Here is a 23,695-nt window from a genome sequence, read left to right as displayed (position 1 = left end):
CCACATTCCACCATCATGGCTAAATTCCAAAGAGATGCTCTTTGACCATTTCTATTTGTTGACTTTTTTTTTGGCCTGGGCTCACTTTCCCTCAAAGATAACTGCTAAGAAACAAAAAGCATAACATTTAAAAACAATTTTTTCCTCCCTCCAAAAGCAATATTCATAATTTTCCTTTATGGATGTGCCCTCTACAACTTAACTTGTGAAACTTAATGAAGCCAAAGAACTTCAAAGGGAGAATGGGCTTGAGGGGCCAGGTAGCCCTATGTACTCCTGATGAGGAACAGGTAGGGGCTGCAGTGGCCTGGACCCGGAGTCTGGAAAACTCCTTCCTGAGTTCCAATCTGATCTCATACAAATTTACTAGCTGGGTGACCCTGAGCAAGTCACCTAATCCTATTTGCTTAGTTTCCTCATTTGTAAATTGAGCTGGAGAAGGGAATGACAAAACACTATCAGTATCCTTGCCCAGAAAGCCCCAAAGGAGATCATAGAGTCAGACACAACAATAAACTTGTGAAGAAGTGTCCTCTACAACATATCTAGTAAATGGTCCACTTTGGCAAGCTGGAAGGGAAATTCTTTACCTTCCAAGAAAGATCAAAGAACATTTGGATAGCTTAAAGGATTAAGAATTTGTTCTTATACTCCTTCCTCCCTCCCTCCCTTCCTCCCTTCCTCCCTCCCTCCCTTCCTCCCTCCCTTCCTTCCTTCCTTCCTTCCTTCCTTCCTTCCTTCCTTCCTTCCTTCCTTCCTTCCTTCCTTCCTCCCTTCCTCCCTCCCTCCCTCCTTCCCTCCCTCCTTCCCTTCCTTCCTTCCTTCCTTCCTTCCTTCCTTCCTTCCTTCCTTCCTTCCTTCCTTCCTTCCTTCCTTCCTTCCTTCCTTCCTTCCTTCCTTCCTTCCTTCCTTCCTTCCTTCCTTCCTTCCTTCCTTCCTTCCTCCTTCTCTTCCTTCCTTCCTTCCTTCCTTCCTTCCTTCCTTCCTTCCTTCCTTCCTTCCTTCCTTCCTTCCTTCCTTCCTTCCTTCCTTCCTTCCTTCCTTCCTTCCTTTCTTCCTTCCTTCCTCCCTCCCTTTCTTCCTCCCTCCCTTCCAGCTCTCTAGTGTATCATCTACATGCATCTTATTAGTCTCTTATCACATTGCTAAACTTCAGCATTTGAAAGTCAAAATAACATTTCAAATGTGGTCTGATCAGGAAAATGTATAGCAAAATTGTCTCCTTTTTCTTAGAAGCTATGTCTTTCTAAATATGACTCAAGACTGCATTAAGTTGTTGAAAGCCATATTACACTGTGGACTCATTGAGTTTGCAATCAAATCTTGTTCAGAAAAACTGCTCTTATTCCATGCCTCCTCCATCTTGGACTTCTGAAGTTGATTCTTTTTTTTTTTTTACCCAAATATTTATTTTTAAAATGTGCATACCCTGAATTTCATCTTATTGGTTGGTGCCCAATATTCTAATCTGCCAAGATATTTTTGGCTACCGATTTTGTCAGTCCTTTCTACGTGTGTCCTATGTTCCCAAGCCCATTGGTATGGGACTCTTTTCACTGGTGGATATAAATGTCTTCCACTAGTGTGAGAGTCAAGGAAGAACTGATGGAGTGAGAGAGAGAACTAGTCTCTTCCATCTCTTTATGCACTTTGCTTTTATTTGGACTCTTCAATTTCTGCAGTCACCTTGGACGCTTCTGTCTCACAACTTTTAGAGAAGAGATGAATAATAACAAGCCCATTTCAGGCTGCCAGAGGAAGAAAAAACTGGGAAGAAACCAATATGAGAGGAATTGGTAGTTTTCATTATGATTTTTGTTAGACTATAGACTTTGAGGAATTTTCCCTTAGGAAGAGATCTGGGACTCTCTTGGTGGAACTGAATTATTTTGCTCCTAATTGGAGAGCTTCTTCACTGTATTGTCTCAAATTTATATTCTTTATATGTATATTCTCAAATTTATATGTATATTCTCAAATTTATAATCTTTCTGATTTCTCTTTCCCAATTGACTGGGATAAATGGGTTTCTTTGATATTTGCTATCTGTATACTTATTGTAGAATTAGTATTTATTAGTAAGAGAATCAAATCTTAGGCTCCTCCATAAAGAAGTAGTGATAAGAAATTTAGTTTAAACCTGAAAATTACAGCCTCTATTTTAACAATCTTTAAAGGGTCAGTTATATATAATTCTGGCTTTGTAATCCCAATTCCTGAGGAGAGAGCAGGATGACAAAGCAGCCAGCCTCAAAATCCCATTTCCACCACTATCAGGAATTAATGCCTCCTATGGAAAAGGGTGAGGAAAGAAGATGCTAGATATATCTATTTCATCACCTCTTGAGTCACTCATCAAGACTCATGCCTCATGTGGAGAATAGTCTTTCTGCACATACACACACACATACACATTAATATTAATTCTTTCTACTTATGAAGAAATAAAACAGATCCAGGATGTATAAGGTAGAATTTCTAAGCTAAGAATTAATATGACTATTTTGTATAGTAGTAAAATTACCAGAAGGATAGATTAGACGTATATTTGATTCATAGAAAGAAAACAAGGACAAAAAGATTAAAATTGTTTCATAGCAATGACATTTATTTCATGTAATTTCCCAGGGGATTAAACCATTTTTTTAGCTACTCAAAAACTATTTTAAAAATTAGTAGTAAAGACTAGTTACTGTTCACATATTCACTAAATATCATTGCTCTTAATTAAAATTACCCTCCAAGACCTTCTGTAGTTTTTTGATGAATTATTTGACAAGTTTAAAAGAAAAATTACTATTTGTAAAATTTATTGTTGATACTTTCTGAAATTCAGACCCCAAGAAACTTCAGGCATAATATTTTACTTACATTGTGATATGCTTTACATAGCTCTTTTCCTCATTATTCAAGAAAATCTTTGTTAAATGATAGTACCTTGAGAACATATTTTAAAATTAAGGGCCTGAAAGGTTAGGCAGCTTGTCCAAGGTCAGACAGGTATAAACAACAGTCAGATTTTCAACCTATGTCTTTTTATTCTAACAGCAGTGCTTTTTCCACCACACAAATAAATACTTTTGGATTGATTGATTATCGTATTCCTCAATCCATTCCCAGAGAAATCTGCCCCAAATTCTCAATTTTATATAGGCTATAATAACTTTTAATTCTTAAAAATTTCAGTGGCTAAAAATGAAGTGGTTAGTTCCAATAATCCATTTCCTCTTTTCTCAGACAACATCCTCTAACTCTATTTACTTGTTCTCATAATTACAAGTGTATAAACACAGACCATAAAATGGTTTACTAGCATAATAAGAAAATGAGCTACATAATTTGATAATATGATCAATAATGATAATAATTATTAATAATACATATTAGGATCAAAAGATCAAGCCTTGCATTTATTGGAGTATTATGAAGCACAGAATAATCAGTTTATCTTTTGAGTTCCTACCCATCTTAATGTGGTTTAATGAGCAATAAAGTTGCTTAATCCTCTGTAGGATAAGTAAAAGGCCAAATGGATTTCTATTTTTCTGAGGCTTTTTGCCTTTGAAAGGTTAAGCTTTAGTCATTTGAATCTCTAGGAAGAAAAAAATTATTGCCCTATAGACTAAAATCCACTGCTCTTTTTAAAAGTTCTCAAAAGTTACCACTGTCACTTCAACTTTGCTACCTAAATGTCTGGAATTATATCACTTTCTATTTTCACTTAAAAAAATAATTTCTTTCTTCTCTTTTGAAAATCCCTTAAAGATTAAATAACTTAAAACATACCATCTTGGAACATTTCTTGTCTTAAACACTTTAAAGAAAAGCTTTAGTAAATTTCTGATTTGTTCTTATTGAAAATCCAATGTTGTCTTTCATTTGACCCAGAATGATTCACGAGAATAGAATGAAGAAAAAGACTAGGAAATATATAGTTAAAGGTACATTTATGAGATAAACCCATTGGAGGATATTATGTAATTGGTTATATAAAAGAAAACAAAGTAATAAAACTATACTGTTTCCTTTTTGAAAGGAAGTAATACTTCCTTATTTCTTCAATTTCATTCAATATTGGCCCTAATAAACAGTGACTGCATATTATTTGCAAGGCACTGGAGATAGATGTTAGGAATATAAAAAATTAAAAACAGAACTACCTCTGCCTTAAGGAGCTTACATAATTATATGAGGAGAATAAGAGAAATATATATTTAAGTGGCTACTAAGTAGAATCTGACAAAGGCAAAGAAGAGAAGACAATGGTGAATGGGATGAGGAATGTGGAGATAAAGATAATTTCAAGCTGAACAGTTTAGAAATCTGTGAGGACACTACTATAATCAATACAATTAGGTATGAGGAAGTAAGAAAGAAAGGTGACTTTAGTGGTGGAAGATAATGAATTTACCTTCTGATATATGCAGTTTGAGGTATCAGTCATCTGTCCAGTTTGCATTTGATTAATGTGCTTTTTTTCTAAAAAAATTACATTAAAAATCTTCATAGGATCCAACAAAACCCTTAAAATTCTTAGGTATTAACTTATGCATTATTTATTATCAACTCAGTTTCTTTTTTTTACAGTATTTTCAATTAAACTACTGAATATTAATGAATAAAGAATCAATGTCGGTTTCAAGGATAATCTGATCAAGATTTGAGTTCACTACCTTTGGAAACATCAGCCTTCTTATATAATAGGCTGTCATAGGCATTAGTTGCTAGGCATAGGGAGGCATTCTTTTGGCCATCAAAGGCCCCCCCTGTATTTTTCCCAATTAAAGTGACAGAAACACTGAGTGGTGCCAAGAAAATCTGATAATGAAAAACACTCTAAATCCCTTGTGTGAGGATGAGAACAAAGTAAGACTTGACTTAAAGGTATAGAAATAATTTTGTAGATAATAATAATAAACTTAAATGTTTGGCTTCGTGCCCTGGAAGCAGTTAACACTGTATCAGATTTCCATTATTTAGGTGTATGTTGGGTTCCATACCAATTTACAGGAGGATCCCTGGGTGGTTCTCATAGCACAGGTGATATGCCTTGAGTGCATTTTAAAAGGCAATTTTGAAAGAAGAAAATTTTTGAAATGGATGTAGACAGCAAGTAGAGGAATCTTGGCATAGTTGATAGAGTGCTGGGCTTGAAGTCAAGAAGACTTTGGTTCAATTTTGACATCTGACATTTGCTTGCTATGTGACCCTTGGCAAGTCACTACACCTCTGTGTGACTTATGGAAGTTACTAAGACTTATCCATTAAAAACACAGTCAGGCTGTTGGCTATGCCAATGGACAAAACTTTCCACACCAATACGTTTCTGTGCTGAAGAAATCATAGATTTTTTTTTATTCTTCTAGATATTAAAGGGAATGCTCAAGAAATGCCTTCTCGAATTCAATTAGGTTGAGGTTTTTCACATCCATTGCTGATGTTGATGAAGGTGGCTTTGATCTCACAATACTAAAGGTAGAATGTGCCCTGACTGTTTTTTTTTTTTGAATGGCAATTCTTATAGGGAATTTAAAAATTTTTAAAGGTATTTTTGAAGGTTTTAGAAAATTAAAGAGATCTCTGGAAAATGGGATCTAATGAATTTCCCCCTCTTTTCTTCAAAAAATGAATGCATTTAAAAAAAAAAAACAGAAGCAAAATTGTTACCAGGATCTGATTAAACTCTGACTCTTTTAGAGGCTTCCTTGTCACCTAAAGGGATGAAAAAAATCCCACTAATGTTGAGTTGGGGCTCCTACAACTTGAAGGATGTCGGAGGACCACTTAAGTCACCATATTCTGCCTTGCTGACACTATTTCCCTAAGGAGGTGAATAAGATTCCTTTAGACACATTTATAAGAGCTAAGTGCCACTGTATCTTTGCTAAATATTCCTGTTGTGTCAAGACAAAGTAAATCTCAGTTAGTTAACTGTTCAGTTATTTACAAGTATCTACTTTTGTCTCAGAACCCAAACTGAACACATAAGACCTTATTATTAGGTCTACCTCTTACCCCTTTTGGGGAAGGATTTTGGGAATCACAGACTTTTAGTTTATAGGAAATCTTAAAAACAGGGGAAACATAGGGATTCCTTTACATTCAAAAAAGCACTTGTTTTTTGGAGTAACTTAAATGTCATAAATTAAGAGATCGTTACTCAGAATGATAATCTATGTAGGCAGCGAGGTAGCATAGTTGATAGAGTCCTGGTCTGACCATCTAGAATTCCTGGGTTCAAAATTTCCCTCATACAACGACTGTAGCTTATTCTGTATGACAACTCTATGACTATGGGCAAGTTACTTAACCTCGTTGGGTCCAAATTTCCTATTTGTAAAATGGAGAAAATAAATGTATCTACCTCACAGAGTGATGAGGAGGAGCAAAAAAGATAACATATACAAAGCACTTTACAAGCCTTAAATTCTTATATAAATGACAGCTATTTTTGTACCATCAATATAAATAAGATATCCAATAGTTTCTTTAATATCAAGATAGGTCTAATATGTAAAATATGAAATCAGCACTGTGATGACATACACCTTTAAAGAATTATTCTTGCTAATTCCCCCTCTTAGCATAATTAGTTGTTTACTTGTTCCTTACATTTGAAAAAGTTTGTTGAGAGCAATCTTAATAGCTTCTTCTTCCTTTTCTTTCTAAAAGATTATAATAGAAAAAAAAAATAGTGTGCTTCAAGTTAGGAGACCAGGGTTTAAATCCTAGCTCTTGCTAACTGCATGATCACTGGCAAGTTAGCAACCTCAAATGAAACTGTTATATCTGTAAAATGGGAAATGATTACATAAACAACTTCACTGGACTGTAATAAGTAAATGCTTTGTCATTTTAAAGCAAGATATGAGAATGAGTTATCATTATTACTTTGGGATTTGTACCAGGCAAAAGACTCAATAGAAGCATATTTTCTTACTTTTTGGTTTTTTTAAGCTATATTCAATTTTAATTTCTATTGATCAAATTTGAGGGTTCTATCTTTCCAAGCCTCCTTGGTAGGAAATTGAAGGATATGTGTGTGTATATGTGTGAGTGCACAAATATATTTATATTTATGTGTGTGTTTGTACATGTGTATTTCTATTTAAAAATGAGAGCTTTTACTTACTGTACCATAAATATAAAGCGAGAACTTCAGTAGTTTCTTTGATGTCAGAATTTGTCTAAATCTTTTTAAAATATGAATTCATTAATTCAATGATATGAATTCTATCCTTTACATTTGTTATCATTTTCTACATATATGACTTTAATTTTTAATCAAGCCTTTGTTTAAAACAATGTTAAAAGACATTTTTGTGGCCCTTTTTGCTTTGAGAATTCTCTGAAAACTTTAGTTAGCTTTGATCTTTAGCAAGTCTAATTCCATCCTTTTCAGACCATGCCATTCTATGTTGCCTTTACTTAGGTGGTCACTAACTTGCCAGTACAGTCATAGTGGTCTGCCTAGGCAGTAACATGAAAGGTTTGACAGATCTGACAGAAGCTGGAAATAATGGCAGCAAGGCAGAAAAAGATGATATAAGCCATTCATGAAATGACAAACCTAGCTAAGTTCTGAGAAGATTATCACTGGAACATTGAATACCAGTGATGAATTTTTTAGTGGCAGAACCTAAAGAATATAATCTACTACCCAATTCCTTCATGGCATACTAAACATACATACATATATATACAAATAGACATATATGTCCATATATGTTTAGTAGTCTGTCCAACTAAATGTAGTAGACTGGGTAGCAGACATTTTATATTTTTCTTCTTAATGACCAAGTGAAAGTGGTTAACTTTCAAATTACACAATAGCTAGTGGTAAAGTTCAGTGGGATTTGGACTGCATTCCACTTCCTTCTTTAGCAGGTGGAGAAGAAAACAAAGGAATATAATAACACTTCAATTAATTCCCTTAAGGATAACATTATTTTTATACAAAGTCAGCCACTAGGGGAAAAAACGAACAAATCATAAATCATGTGAAAGAAAACTGTGTTCATTACAGCATGGCCAAAAATGCCTTAGTACACACATTTCTTTCTTCCTACCCTCATCAACCCATTTAAGGTAAATGAGTTCAACTTAAGGCAAAATTGAAATCTCTAAAGTCTCTCTTTTGTGCTTTGCAAGAAACTATATTTTAAACTTCAAAGAGATTAAAAATGTGAGCTATTTTTGTTTTGCCCCCTATCTTATGTGCTTCTAAAATCTCTCTACTCACCCTTCTAGACCCAAGTATCTTTCCCTTCACTTCCAGCACACTGTGCTTTCTTGTCCTTTTCATTAACTTCATCAAGACAGAAGAGGACCTGATAAGGGTTCATTTTATGTCTTGATTAGATAACAAATAAGTGACAGTGCTTTAAGTGTTTTGATGAACTCAGGAAATATGACTTCATTTGATCCTCATAAAATGCACAGTCCTAGGGAGGTAAAATTTGAACCCAGATTTCTCCTGACAGATACTAAGTCCAGAGCTTTTATAAGCTGCCTCCCCCAAACTTTGAAATTCATTTGCACTTGACACTCTTGAATTCTGCAAAAGTGTTTAAGAATTAAGAAACGGTCATTGGATTCAGCCACTCAGAAGAACTTTAAGAGATCTATAATGCCTTATTGGTGTAAAAAGATCTCACTAATTCAGATCAATTTTGTTGAAAGGCTTGCTCAATAAAAAAGAAAAAATTGAATGACAGGAATTAATGAAATACTACTTATTTTTCTTTGCAATTTTATACTGTAGTTTTAAGAATTTTATTTTATAAACTATTGATAGTAAATATATTAATTATTTGAAACAATAGATATGACTTCTACAATGGGAAGACATCATAAAGAATTAAAAAGTGAATTATTGGTGAGGAAATAGGGGCAAAGAATATAGACTACAATTTGACCAAAAATGGAAGAAAAGTTATATGGTAATAGATATAGCAAGACTATGAAAGAGTTTTTTATTTTTATTTTTTATTTTTAAAGAACAGGGTAGAATCTAAACAAATTTGTAGGGAACAGAGAAGTACCTTAATTTTTCCATTCCCTCCTAGTTGGCACAATGAATAGGTGATTAAAAATTGTTGGTTAACTTGCTTTGAATTAACTGGAATAAACTTAGTTATTTGGTTTCCCATGGCAAGATCCATTTTCAGTTGACAGAAGAATGGAATCAGTAAAATAGAATGAGCTTGATGATAGTCCTCAAACTGACAGCATCAAAAAGAAAAGCTGACAAGAGGAGATTAGACAAGGTGAAAAAATATAAATAGTACCCCTAAAGCTTTATGTCAGTGCCTAAGTACCTTTATAGGCAACAAAATTAAATTACGTGATATTTGCAGTAATCCCTAGTCATTTAGAAATGATTATATTATACCCAAAGTAGATTTTAGTATGGAAAAATAAATTATACCATGCAAACTAAAAAGATGAGGGCCAGGGTCCTGTTTTCACAAAACACTCATCTACCACTCAAAGCAAAAACTTTGGGCATAGTAAATGCTTAATTGATGATTGATGACCAACTCACTTTCTATAAGAAAGTATTAGACTAACATATTTCAGTGCTTAAAGAGGCAGGATTTAATAGCATGGAAAACCCACTTGAGTAAATACTTCATTCTCTCATTCTGGAAAAGGATATACTGTTTTCAAACTCTTGTATTAGAAAGATCTAATTATATACACACAATTGACATATGTTTTATGAAGCAATTCTCTGAAAAATCTATACTGGAAAGTATTTATGGCAACAGGACTAATTTGAAAGAAATTAAACTACCATTCTCCAATTTCTATCATTCAGGTTAAAAAAAAATAAAATGGTACTTTTCATGAAATTCATCTGAATTAATGAAGTTTAATAAGACCTAATTATGCTGATAAGGCAGTGATAGAATTCTTTATACATTAATGAGTTGTAAGAGATTTTGTTGAGACTTTCTCAAACAAAAATATAAAAGTAAATTTTCTTTGTCATAAAAAGATATTGGCCTCTAGAAGAGTTATCAATTTGTGTTTTCCATTCAGTAGAATGTTTTATTAGAAAGAACCATGAAATTGGCATCAGACTCCATGGCTTCTAATTGTGGCTCTTTACTTATCTTTCCTCCCTCCTTCCCCTGCTCCCATCCTTCATCCAGGCAATTAAATTCTTTGATTAGTTTAATCTCTTTAGAACTTAGTTTTTCTCACTTGTAAAATAAGGACCTATAATGATTTGGTTCAATATGAAGATACATATCCTAATAAATGGAGCTCTACTAAAGAGGAATAGGCTGATTTGCTAAACTAGATTATAGTTCTAAAGCTAGACTAGATTTCAAAAACAATCTCATATAACCCTTTCACTTTCAGATGAGGAAACTAAGCTCCATCCAATTGAGAACTGTTCAACTTCAAAGAAATCACAGGCATCAGTCAGTTTCTCTCTCTTCATTTTTCAGAGCTTTGTTCTATTCCCAATCAAAATGTCACCTTCTTCAAGAAGACTTCTTTATTTTCCTAATTGTTAATGCTTTTCTTTTATTTCCACTTTATACTGCTTACATCTTGTTTATATATTGTTTTCTCATTGTTCCTCCCTTTTGTGAGGGCAGGACTGTCTTTCTTTATGTTCTCAGCTTTGAGTAAGAGTTAGTAAATACCTGCTGATGTGATGACTTCTTACACCAGACTCAGTGCATTTTCCGCTGTACCATGCCAAATGATTTCTCTGTCACTAAAGATCAAGTGTAGGTTGAATGGCCACTTACTGGAGGCATTTTGAATGTGATTCATACTTTGGGTGGTAATTGGACTAGATAACCTTTGAGGTCTCTTTCAACTATGGAGTTGTGTGATGCTAAATAGTTCTTTCAGCTTGTCCTTTTCATCTTAAAGTTTTCACTAAGAATTCTGAATGATAGTTTTTAGACATTCTGCTATTGGGTCCTTTTTAATATTGGGATGGAGGTGGAGAGAAAAAGGGGCAGCTCCATCTGGCAATTGGGCCACTAGTTAGCAGATCACTAGACCAGCAAGCTGGAAAAGAGATCAGAAAGGTTCCCTTTCCAACCATGGATTCCAGATCCAAAGAGAAAACCTTGGATAGTAACTGATGGCCATTTCTGGATATATGAGAGCCCAAGAGGCAGGGTGTGGCTTGGGCAGGACAAATAAACAACTGAGGGAGGATTTGAGTAATCCAATCCTGTGGCATTGCATGCCCTTCTATTGTTGGTGTCTGGGATTGAGCCCCAGTTACAGCTTGCTAACTACTGTTCTAGTCTTCTCTTTTTTAAAAAAGATTTTTCTTTTTAAGTATTTTTCCATGTTTAGATGATTCATTTTCTTTCCCTCCTCTCTTTACTCCCCCATCCCAGAGCTGACAAGCAATTCCACTGGGTTGTACAAATGTCCACTTGATAACTGATTTCCATATTATTCCTTTTTGCTATAGAGGGACCTTTTAAAGCCTAAACCCCAAATCACATACCCATATATACATGTGATATGTTGTCATATGTTTTCCTTTTGCATTTCTACTCCCATAGTTCTTTCTCTCAATGTGGATAGCATTTTCTTGCATAAGTCCTTCAGGAGTATCCTGGCTTGCTGCATTGCTACTAGTAGCAAAGTTAATCTTTTCTTTATGAAATTCCTTGAGGAGCTGAAACCTTTGCTTTTTTCTTAAAACCTAACCTTCTTTCTTAGTATCATTTAAGAATGAAGAGTGACAAGGGGCTAGGCAATTGGAGTTAAGTGACTTGCTGAGGGTCACACAGTTAGAAATACCTGCGGCCAGATTAATTTACTCTTCTTTATCATGGAGACTTATAAAGGTATTTCCTTCCTCCAGATTTCCCCCCTCTCTTCTGTCCTGTGCCCTTCTTCCTCTAATCGTATCATAACCATCCCCCACCCCTACTTTTCTGCTCTGTTCAAGTATCATATGAAATATTCTGTACTTTTTTCACATCCTTGAAACATTTTTTAACTGTGTAATGATTATCATTCCTTTAGCAAATTCATTTAATGAAGTAATCAGATTCAACAAGTAGTTATTAAATACCTGTTATGTGCAAAGATACACAATGAAACAAAATGGCACAATCTCAGCCTTCAAGAAAATGAAATTTCTAAGTTTCTTATTTTGCCTCTTCTGATTGTGAAGCATCAAGTGCACAACAGTGCTAATATTCCAGGGGAACAGTTGATTAGCATTACTGTTGGTATTAGTAGACATATTAATCTTTAATGTGGGGGATATCAACAATGATGCAAATAGATTTTTGGGAAAAAACTTGATAAATAATGTTTCAAAGAATAACCATTGACTGTTTACTCTAAGGCAAATATTTATTATAGAGAGGCAGTGACACCACATAGGAACAAACAGAAAGAAATCACATGTGTAGAATGACTGTAGAAATAAAGTTTTAGAGGCCAGTAGATGAGACTGGGCCAGTGATCTGTCCAAAAGAAATAAAAAAAAACAGGTTAAAACAGAGGATTGTTCCTGACTGAAGCAAAAATTGCTGAAGAGAAGAATGGAATATGTCCTCCATTGCCTCAGGCCTGAAATTTTCTGCCTCCTCTCATCCTCCTATTAATTTCCCTGGTTTCTTTTAATTCTAAATACAAATATCACCTGCAGAATGCTTTTTCTGAAAACAGTAAGTAGCCTACAGAACATGGGAGTCTTGAGATGATGGTAATGTGGGTTGATACATAACATCCTCATTTATATCCCTGTGTTCTCATTGTTTCTACCAAATCATTCTTTTAATATAGTTTATTTTTATTGACAGAAATGATATTATTCTAATTAAATTAGGTGAACTGCTTATCATAGTTCCATAAGCAAGTGACCAACTTAATGAGTATTATTCCCATTATACTGATTTCTGCGGTAGCAAGGCAAAACACGGAGATAACCATTCAGCCTGCCACCCACAGCACTCCCAAATTCCCCTGAAATAGATTAAAATTTGAAAGGTAATATTTAAGTAGATAAATAAAAATATGAATAAAATATAGATCCCATGCTTTAAAATTAAGTCTATGAGTGGCCTTGAGGAATTCTCAAGTAAGAATTATTAACCCCCTTTTCTATTTGAGTTTCATATGTGCAGACAGTGCTGTCCTATAGGTTAGAAATTTCCTTGTTTGGGAATTCCCTAAGCTAATGAAGCCACAAATCAGTTTCTATTCCTTTTTAGATTTGGCTCTGTTGACCCTTATTAGAATTCACATAGCAATCCAGGAACTGGATGTGAGAAATGAGCTTACTTGAAGCTGGTTGGTCTGAAGCAATACTATGATACAAAGTCTTTAAAGAATAGTAGGTTTGTGAGAAAGGGCAGAATACAAATAAGGCATTTTTTTAAAAAGAAAAAAAAAGCAACTATTGCTACATAGCTTCTACTAAAAGTAAGAAGTTTTAAAAAGGTCAGTGAAAGAAAAAGCCATCTAAGAAGTAAGAGAATTCAAATAGAACCAAGAAGTTAGCAAATATTTTTAATAAAGCATAGACTAGAAATGGTAGTGAATGGTAGGAATGGAGAGTGAGAATGAGCTCAAAGATAGGGCTATGAGTGCTAAGAAAGAAAAACGAAAATCTATTTCAACAAATCAGTTACTGAACCAAGAGATATAGCATGATTAACCTGTCTTATTTCCTATCGGAAGATCCAATATAGCATTTAGGATAATTTACTGGAAAATGAACAACTGGGCAATGCTTGTTTAAAAATCAAATTCTGAGCAAAGGCTCCAAAGAAAAACATCCCAGAAGGTCTCATAAATTAGTTGAATATCACAGTCATGAGCTCATATTTCTGGAGACTTTGTGAAAGAGAGAGGAATTTCTTAAAGGAAGAAAAGAATAAAAAACTCTCTTCTTCGGGAAACAAATGAAAATGTTGACCTTAAAGAGTAAGTTGCATTTATAAAGTCATTTTCTTAACTAGATGACTTGTGAAATGATAAACAAGTCTTTAAATCTAGAGCACCCAAGCATCATTAAGAAAACATCATGCAATACATCTAGATCAAAGAGACTTAACAACAGCAAACAAAACAAATTGCCTTAATGAAAAATCTAAAGCTTCCAAATTTGTGTTAGAATTTCTTACTATCCAGACATTTTTCTTAAACATCCTTAGCAGTGTGCTTGAAAAGGTGGAGACATTTAAAAAATGTTAAATATTGCTGCCATTCAATTTTTTTCAGAATATTTTGAAAACTCCACATATCTGTATAAATCTAATTATTAAGTTGGAATTTTATACTATTGATGTTGTATATTTACATTTTAAATCTGTATTATCTAGGTTATATGCACCTTTGCTTCTAAACACAAGACCAAATTATACAAATTCATATTGAAGAATATTTCAACATAGTGCAGAGAGAATACTTTAAAATACAATCTCATTCATCTGCCTTTATAAGTGTTCCACATAAGAAAAATTTCCAGATGATAAGAAACTTACCTGTTTAACAAAAAAAAATCCTTCAAAAATAAAAATTGTTAAATTATTTAATGGATTTTTTTCTTAAATGTATTATTATATATTTCCTAGACTTCTTTAGTGTATTACTTAACTTTTTCTTAATGATTGTTATGATTAAGAATATTAGTTACATATTTTACTGTAATAAAGATTTGTCCTTAGGGACTACTGAAGGATATGATAAAGCTATTTACCACTGGAATAAAGGCACCTCAGTTTCTGTGCTTTTAAAATTCAAATACTCACTATCTTTTGTTTAGTTTATTTTTCTTCTCTCTATGTTCTCATTCAGCTAAACTGCCACTTTTGGTTGCTATCAATGTGTCCTCCTTTAACATTCATTTTCCCCCCTTCTATTTTCCCTCCTCTGATCTACCATGGGCTAGGAAACAAGATACTCATGTTTATTGGAATTGTGTCAAAAATACCTTAAGAATAATTAATAATTCTTGTTCATATGACATATCAGAGCTTACAAAATATATTCCTAAAAGCAAGGCTTTGGGGATAATAATAGAACCATTATTCTCATTTTAAAATGATGAAACTGAGAATAGGAATATTTGATTTATGTTGAACTTGGAATTGCAGGAATTGGGATTTGGAATTAGGATCAAGTTTTAGCTTTCTACTTACAATCTACTTGACTGGGCAAATCACCTAATTTCTTTGGGCTTCAGTTTCCTCATTTGTTTAATAAAGAGATTGGGATAAGATGACCTCTGATGTAACTTCCAATTTGAAATCTTACATGCAAGCTAATAAACATTTGAGTCTGTATTCAAACACAGTTCATCTGTTGTCCCTCTTTAGATTTCAGGAGGACCAATGACATTACAGCATGATGCTTTGACTTGCACGTGACTTGAATTCAAGTGAGGCAGAGGTGCACCAGGGTCATCAGCCACACTCTTCCATGGTCATTGGAGTCCAGTGACAAGACAGAAGTCAGGAAGACCAGCAATGGGACGGTATGCAGTGGATGACCTTGGCATCTTAGATGTCTGGACAAGCTCTACGTGCTCCATAACTCCTACTTTAGAACAAATTGTTCTCTTCTGCCCATTCCACTCAGGAGGAAGTCTTTCCATGCTTGAGAGAGATATCCTCTCAACTCACCAATGGGTTTGAGGTCCATTGGTTATGCTCCACCTGGTTTAGCCCATCTGCAAAAATGGGTTACCAGGTGCAGCTGCTATACATGCTACAGCATCTTGGAGCTGCAGGGGAGAGTTGGATGAATGGTAGACCCCAAAGGTGAATGAGGAGCCCTAAAAAGGCCTCAGCAAAGCCTTCATACTGGGGTACTAGACTACCCTATGAGGTATAGATTCATATACTTAATCCCAAGTTGAGCTCTCTTTCAATGTAACAGCATCATGTCTTCTGAGGACTTTCCTTAAGCGTATGATGCATGGACTTTGGTATATAGACTTTTCTAACATTTCTTTGGGTTGCTCAAAGACATTATTGTGGGGTGGGTTTCTTATTAAAGTAGCAACTATATTGTTTATAATTAAGGTTGCTAGATAAGTGCCCTGTATGTAGAAGTATTAGGAGTTACTACTCAACATGGAAGGTCACAGAGTACAGACATTCTTTCATTTATACAGAGATGTCTAGTCGTTAAACAATAAATCCAAATTAGATTAGTTTCTTTGATAACTCAGAATGAAAAAAAAATGTAGTTTTCCATAAATAAGGGTTCATTAAAATGATACTTGGAGGTGTTACTTTTATCAAACCCATATAAATAATACAAGAAAACCAAGCCATTGCTACTGGAGAATTGACCTCGTCTTCTCATTAATGTTGCCTCTTAAGACAAATAATAGCAGTTATTCTTTTCTAGGATGCGTTGTCTCACATTAAGCAGAATTGAGAATGTTTATTTTCCAGCAACACCTGCAACCTTCCCTTTTGACATTTTGTCCCAGTGTCAGCAAAGGTCTTACAGGGACAGATTTTCTTTTCTTTTCCTAGATATGAGAAGTAGGAAATGTAGTTGGGTTCTGGCACATACAGAAAATGATTAAAGTGGTATTTTTTTAATAGTGTAGGCTAAGGAGCAAAATAAAGCCACATTTGCCATGTATGCTGCATTCTGTAACTTGAAATGATCACTCCTCTGCAGAGAGGTAGGTAGAATCACTGATTCTCTGAAGTTAAAGGTTGGCCATTTTCAAGCATCATTTCCAAACTCCTTAGTCTAGAGTGTAGTATAATCATTAGACTGAATCATCAGTTTTGGGGATTATACTTCTGTGTGTGTATGGTTTGACCAAAAGTTATAATTTTAGTGATCCTGGAACCATTGAGGTATAAAGGTATAACCTATTCTTATTAAATGTTTGCCTGACCCAAATCATGAGAACTATAATAATTCAAGTAAGTGTTCTACTGAAATGAATTATTTCTCAGTAAAAATCATCTAGAATATTGCCTTGAATTTTCTGTTTTCTTGTTACTCACCCATTAGAAATTATATCAATAGAAAGACCATCATCAAGGATAGATGTTTGAACAAAAGAAGATCCAGAGCCTTGATGGTCAAATATGGAAGTCAAAGTCATATGAGAGGGTTTCAGAGTAAATCTATCAAATTACCTTTGTCATCAAGAAGCCATAGAAGCCAATGGATCCTTAGGATAAATTAAACTCATACTTTTGATATGCAAACATGGGAGATTTATGACACAAAGGACATATAAAGAAATATTTAAAATATCTTTTTTAGGGAGTGCTAATATCTATCTTTGCATTAGAGCAGTCACAATTAATTTAAGCAACACTTTTTCTTCTTCCAAAAGACTGAGTAAATTTAGTGTTTGTATAAGGTAGCTAGATTGATAGCCAAAGGCATTAAAGATCCAAATTCAATTGTAGCTCTGGTGGCAACATCACCAAAATCTCACAAGTTTGAAAAAAAATCCATTAATACTAGTGTTATAATAAACTAAAAATGATACCAATTAAGAGTTTGGGCTTCTGGAAAGTGGAGATTATCCTGCTTTTTTCTGTCTGTGTCCCTAGAGCTTAGCACAGTGCTTAGCAAAAAGGAAGAATAGTAAATGTGTTTTGTTGTTGTTTTTTCATTTCATTTCATCCATTCATTCCTTCAGTAACTGCCCTTTTTATGTTAGTCCAAGGAATATATCTAGGAGTTTATGAATATTTTTGTACCATGTACAATGCATGTTTATGGCAGCAGCACTGTTTACACAAACATGAAGATTGCTTTAAAAAAAAGAGAAAAAAGTACACAACAACAGAACAACCAATGGATTTAGGAGGTGGAGCATTTATCAATATGTTGGACAGATTCTAGGGAACTCCTAGTTCTGCACTCTGGGCATTAAACCAATATATTTGATCCCTTATGCATGTAAAAATTGTTCAAAGAGCATAAGATAATAAAATATTTATTTCATATTTCATTCCCAAATTGTAGTTGTTTCTATTCTATAGCATTTTTCTCATTTTGTGTAACTATCTAAACCCCTTTTCCTCTCTGAGTGAAGAGACTCATGAGTTCAAAAGTTCAGTCTTTTTCTTCCTTTTTCAGTGAAATGTAAAAGTTCAGTTTCCCCATCAATCTCTTATAATTAAAGGAAAATTGAGTAAAAAAATAAAAAGACCAAAAAAGAGAATAGTTTTTTGGGTTGCATCTGGGAAATCATATAGTTCTGCTAGTGAATCCAATATTCTTCCTAAAATAAAGTCCTACTTTTCAAATGCCAATTTCTTATGGTAATGATGGATGTATTTCTGTGAGTTGTGTTAGTTTTGAACAGACTGAAGTTTAGGATAATCCAAAGCAAAATGGAAGATCAAATAGTGGGAATTAATAGTGTGCTATACATTTTAAATGAGGAATTATGCTGGAGAAGTGATATAAAAGAGATTATAAAATAAATATACGTACTATCATATATTTAAATACTACTATATATAAGGAAAAAATCTAAAATGAGTTGGATCACATAGCAAAAGTGTTGGATAGTTGATGGACAAATTGATTATTCCATTGATAAATTAGCAATATCAAGAAATTTATAGGAAGGACCTCAACACTGAAGTGGACATGCTGTTGTGGATTTATAGGAACTATGAGATGAATAGGAATGGCATTGGAGAGCTAGTCAATAGATTCAGTTATGTATCACTTGCAAGAATATCAAATTACAGATTCATCCTGTATATTGAAAGACAATCAGTCATTTGTTTGCTGCTTAATTTCAAAGAGGTAATACTTACTCTCTGGACCTCAGTTTCCTAATCAGTAAAATGAGGAGATTGTACAATTAGATAATCTCTAAAGTTTCTTTCAATAAAAACATTCTGTGGCTGGCTAACAGGAAATCAGGGAATTATAGTTATAGATATGAGCTGGCTGAATGAAATTGGGACTGAACTTGTTTTCCATCTTTATAGGAAGCACAAGGGTAGGAAAACTTCCTCTACCAATAGAGGTTCATACATTCACTGTAATTTGGTCATAAAAAGTTGCTTGGAGTTCTAAGAAATGAGATCTGAACCCAGGTCTTCCTTCAAAGTAAACTTGTTACTGCACTAGATTGCCTCCCCTTATATTTTCCCAACTCTGGACTTGACCCATTGTGTTTTTCTGGTTCTTGACTCCTAGAGATTATACTCATTTGAGAATTGTATTAGGTGGTGTTCTTAGTTATTTAATTTATCATAACATCTTGCTACAGAAGAACTCTGGCTACACCTCAATGGGAGAGATAGGGAACTATCTACAACAGATAAGTTGCTTTCAGAACAGTAGTAATGGTGCCTGGGGAGACAAAATTCCAATACTGTCTCCCATGATTTGATTTGTGAGTAAAGATTTTAAATATCTTTTTGGCTTCCTAATATTTTAAAGGAAATAAGTGTTAATGATAAATGTGGCCATTTCCTTTTTTGCTTTGGTAAAGAAACTGAAATAAAAAGCAGAGAATTTTATCTTAGTTTTATTCAAGTTAACACTTGCAATTATTGGAGTGTTAGTCAGGAGCAAGACAGCTAAGTAACAATCATATGTTGTATTTCAGCAGCTCTGAAAATAGACTGAATCTATCCCAAGATATTAAGGCATATTAGGACCTGAAAAGAGTGTAAAACATCACTAAATATATTTGTTTTCCTTACTAGTTAATTTTTAAAAATGCTTAATGTCTATAAAATCCAGTACCCCTAATTAAGACAAAATATATAATAGAAAATTTCCATCGTAGTCATGCAAGGTTAAAAAAACAACTTAAAAAGTTCTATTCATGGAATGTAAGGGATGATTACACAGTGAATACAAAGTACAAGTACCTAGTTAGAGCTTGATGTTAATAAAAAGATTTTCTGTTAGCTAGGAAGGGTGTGTGTGTGTGTGTGTGTGTGTGTGTGTGTGTGTGTATGTGTGTGTGTGTGTTCGAGTGTGTGAAGAAAGTGAAGGATAAGGTACTTTGATCTCCTGTAAAGAAAATAATATATTCATTGATTTAAATATTAATCAAATTTTTATTTATATCAATAAAACAGAAGTGCTTGAGGGGAAGAACTGTTTTCACTGGCACATAGGAAATGGTTTGCCTTGTTCTTGTATTTATGAAATTTTATTTTCATGGGTTGTACTTAGGCTGATGGAAGAATATATATCTTCTATCAAAACTAACTCTAGTGATAATTTAATTTGGTTTGAGTAGCTATTTATCACCCAATACTATCACAGTTTGGAACACAGAGATGGAAATTTTATGTTAGAAAACCCCTAAAAGGCTATTGAAGAATAACAGGGATGACTTTCAATATTAAAATGCAAAATCTTTAGTATTTATTTTCCAATTACCCAAGTGACTAAATTATTTTTCTAAAACGTTCCATGTAACTTAACAGTTGTGATGTTTTTTCTATAGGAAATAAAGAAGTCAAGGCTCCCCCTTGCATTTGAGAGGGTTCAAGGACTGTACTCTTTTTGGTACAGATAAGTTTTTAATTCTGCATCAGACTTTATGACTTAGGAAGCTCAATGTAATTCCTGAAAAATAGGGAGATCTCAAAGTCATGTTGGAGATTACAGAACACAAAGCATTAGTGTGTACCACTTCTTCACAAAGTTTTACTTTAATCTTGAATATAATAAATGGGTTGAATTCTTTCTTCCAGACTCCCAAAAGATAGGTAAACTTTCTTGAGATGATTTTTTCCCCCTCTTGGGATAAGTATGCAATTCAATATTCTTATGATGAATCCAAGGGGAGAAATTCCTTTGTTTTTCTAGGAAGAGTAGCCTCATTAATGGATGAGAGATTTTTTTTGTCTACAGTTTTCCAAAGGCTGACCCCCACATATTGATGCTACTTTCAGGAAGCAGATTTCAATTGAATAGACACAAATTAAGCACAAAATGTTTGCTAGGTCCTAGGCAAGTGACTTGTCCCAATCAAGCTTACATTATGCTCTCTAGGACATGATTGAGACAAGGTCCCAGGAACAAAAAAAAAATCAAGTCTGGCTCAGAATGTTTTGGACATATGGAAAGGAGCAGGCATATGCTCTGATATTGGACAAGCTGAAATAGATGGCATCCCTTATTAGCCATAGTCAGACAAAATGTAGGTGAGAGAGGAGGCGGATATCAGGAAAAGGCTGTCAACAATAGGTCAGCCAGAGACAGAAGGCTCTGTTCCACTGGTTGATGTGTGGACCATCCAATAGCCGTAGAGAAGCTTCTCTGAAAAAACCTACAAGTTCTACTGATGTCCTTTATTCTTTGAGCTATTTATTGTTCTTTGAGAGTAGGGACAGTCTCTTACCTTTCTTTGTGTCTCCAGAGCTTAGCACATTGCTTGGCACTTATTGTGAGCACTTAATAAACAAACAAATAAATGAAGTTTATATATATATATATATATATATATAAACATAAACTGTCTATATTACTGATTCCCAAGGCAGGAAACTTTCTGATTCTTTTTTTTTTAAACCCATACCTTCCGTCTTGGAATTAATACTGTGTATATTGGTTCCAAGGCAGAAGAGTGGTAAGGGCTAGGCACTGGGGGGTGACTTGCCCAGGGTCACATGCCTAGGAATGGTCTGATTCCAGATTTGAACTCAAGACCTCTTATCTCTGTGCCTAACTTTCAATCCCCTGAGCCACCCAGGTGCCCCAAACTTTCTGATTATTAAAGGTCCCCCACTATTTCCTGTTTCCTGTCTTCTGACCCCAGGGTGAGATCTCAGGAACAAGAAGATGATGTGTCATTGCCTCCAGGTGTCCTATAAGAGCTTTCATCTTAGACAGGGGCAGACAGCAATTTTAGCCTAAATTCAGCCTCCATAAAGGTAGGACTGTCTTTATATCCCAAGAATCTAGAAATGTTGATGAGAAAGGAAACTGAGAAGTGTTTTCTCCATTAGAAGACTTGTCTTCTATGACTTATTGGACCAAAGGAAGAGATTGGATGGGAGGAGCATTGTAGCTTTATGACTCTGGTTGGCTGACTGCATGCACCACTTACCCTATACCCTCCAACCAAGTCAACTAATTCAACAATGATTGATTAAGTTTTTAATATTTTAAAAATGACTATTCTATTTTATTTAAAAATTTTATTTTAATATATAGTTATTTATTTAATATATGTATATTATATGTATATTATATTATATAAATTACATAAAATATATTTAATAATAAATATCTATTTAAAAAGACATTTTATTAGAAGAATACAATATGGGTCTGGCTAAATAAATAGAAGGTATTTACAAAATAGATCTCAGGGGATGAGAACAGTAACAACTGGGGGAACTAGCCTTAAAGGTGGCTACAGTGCCTTTTACTACTTTATGGTTTACACAGACATTGGTAAGTGGCACGGACATATCACAGAGTATCTCTGCTTTCCAGTGGAGAGTCAATTCCATTACTAAATGTATTAATGCCAAAAAATGAAATAATTAAGTTTGATATATAAGATCCTAATCTTGATGGAAAGAGCACAAAGAAAAGCAGGGGCTACTCTGAAGGAGCTTACATTCCAAGGGAGTATGGTGAAGCAGAGACGACATAAGAGAGGGAGCTGAAAGCCGGGAGGTTCAGGGACAGGGCAAAGTAGAAGAGTGTGGGGAGTAAGGAGGCAGGATGGGGGAAGTGGATTAAGGTTGTTTCTGGCAATTTTCTGAATGGAGGTTCTAGGCAGAAATGCAGCAAGAGAAGAAAGGGGCGAACTGCTTAGAAAACAAACGTGTTCTCTAATGAACTACTCAGCTGCATGACCTGTACTGATGATAAACATCATCACTGGATTCTTCTACAATGTCACCCACAAGTCATACCGAAAGATAATGAGCTCAGGCTCAGATCACCAACTGCAAAGTCAAATGACTAACCTGATGACAACCTAAGTCCTCTGCTCTGGCTATGTGCCGAGAATAGACAATGAGATGTTCCAGAAGTTGTTGTATTGCTCTAACTGAAATGTTATGATCAAGCTGGGGAGTTGTAAGAAAACTGTAAAAACTGGCTGAAACACCATCTCAGGAAAAATGACCTCCCTCAGGCTCACTACTATGAAGGAAAAATGCCCTTTCCAGAATCAGTTCACTTCCAAACTCACCACTGAACTGCTAATGCAAGCCTTGATTGAACATCTATTGGTGTTTCTGATAGGCTGGAGGGTAGAGTACAAAACGCCTCCTGATATCTTTTTTTGAAAGAGGGAAGAAACTGGACTCTCCACTAATGCCACTTGGCATCCACAACCCTCTCTGGCTTAAACTCTATGGAGCAGTTAGTTGCTCCTGTGCTGAATAGCTCATGATGTCTCCTTTCTCCCACCCCACTTTCCCACCTCTTGTTTGAGTTGTTTCTCCATTTCGATTTTATGATCCTTGCGAACAAGGGGCTCTCTTTTTGCTGCACTTAGCACAGTGCCTGGCATGCAGAAAGCACTTCATAAATGATTATTGGATTGGATTGGATTGGAAATATCCCTGAACTTGGAGCCAGGATAGAGTGGGTTTGAATCACCCTCTCCACCATGTATGAGCCTTGTGATCCGGTGCTAGTCATTTGAACACCTTAAGCCTTTCATCTGCTAAATGGGTCTAAGAATACCTGCCCTATTTACCTCAGTTGTCTCTTGTGAGGAAAGTACTTTGCAAAATCTAAA

General features: G+C 34.6%; 1 protein-coding gene across 20 annotated transcripts in view; it reads right to left on the bottom strand.

Moving 5' to 3' along the window:
* Positions 1–23,695, bottom strand: part of MAGI2 (membrane associated guanylate kinase, WW and PDZ domain containing 2) — a 1,718,964-nt gene that overhangs the window by 695,840 nt on the left and 999,429 nt on the right. The gene's annotated exons all lie outside the window — the stretch shown is intronic.

The sequence above is a fragment of the Monodelphis domestica genome, chromosome 5 (assembly GCF_027887165.1).
Source record: "Monodelphis domestica isolate mMonDom1 chromosome 5, mMonDom1.pri, whole genome shotgun sequence".
Classification (NCBI taxonomy): domain Eukaryota; kingdom Metazoa; phylum Chordata; class Mammalia; order Didelphimorphia; family Didelphidae; genus Monodelphis; species Monodelphis domestica.
The sequence above is the reverse complement of the archived record's forward strand: the minus strand, read 5'-3'. Positions and strand labels throughout refer to the sequence as shown.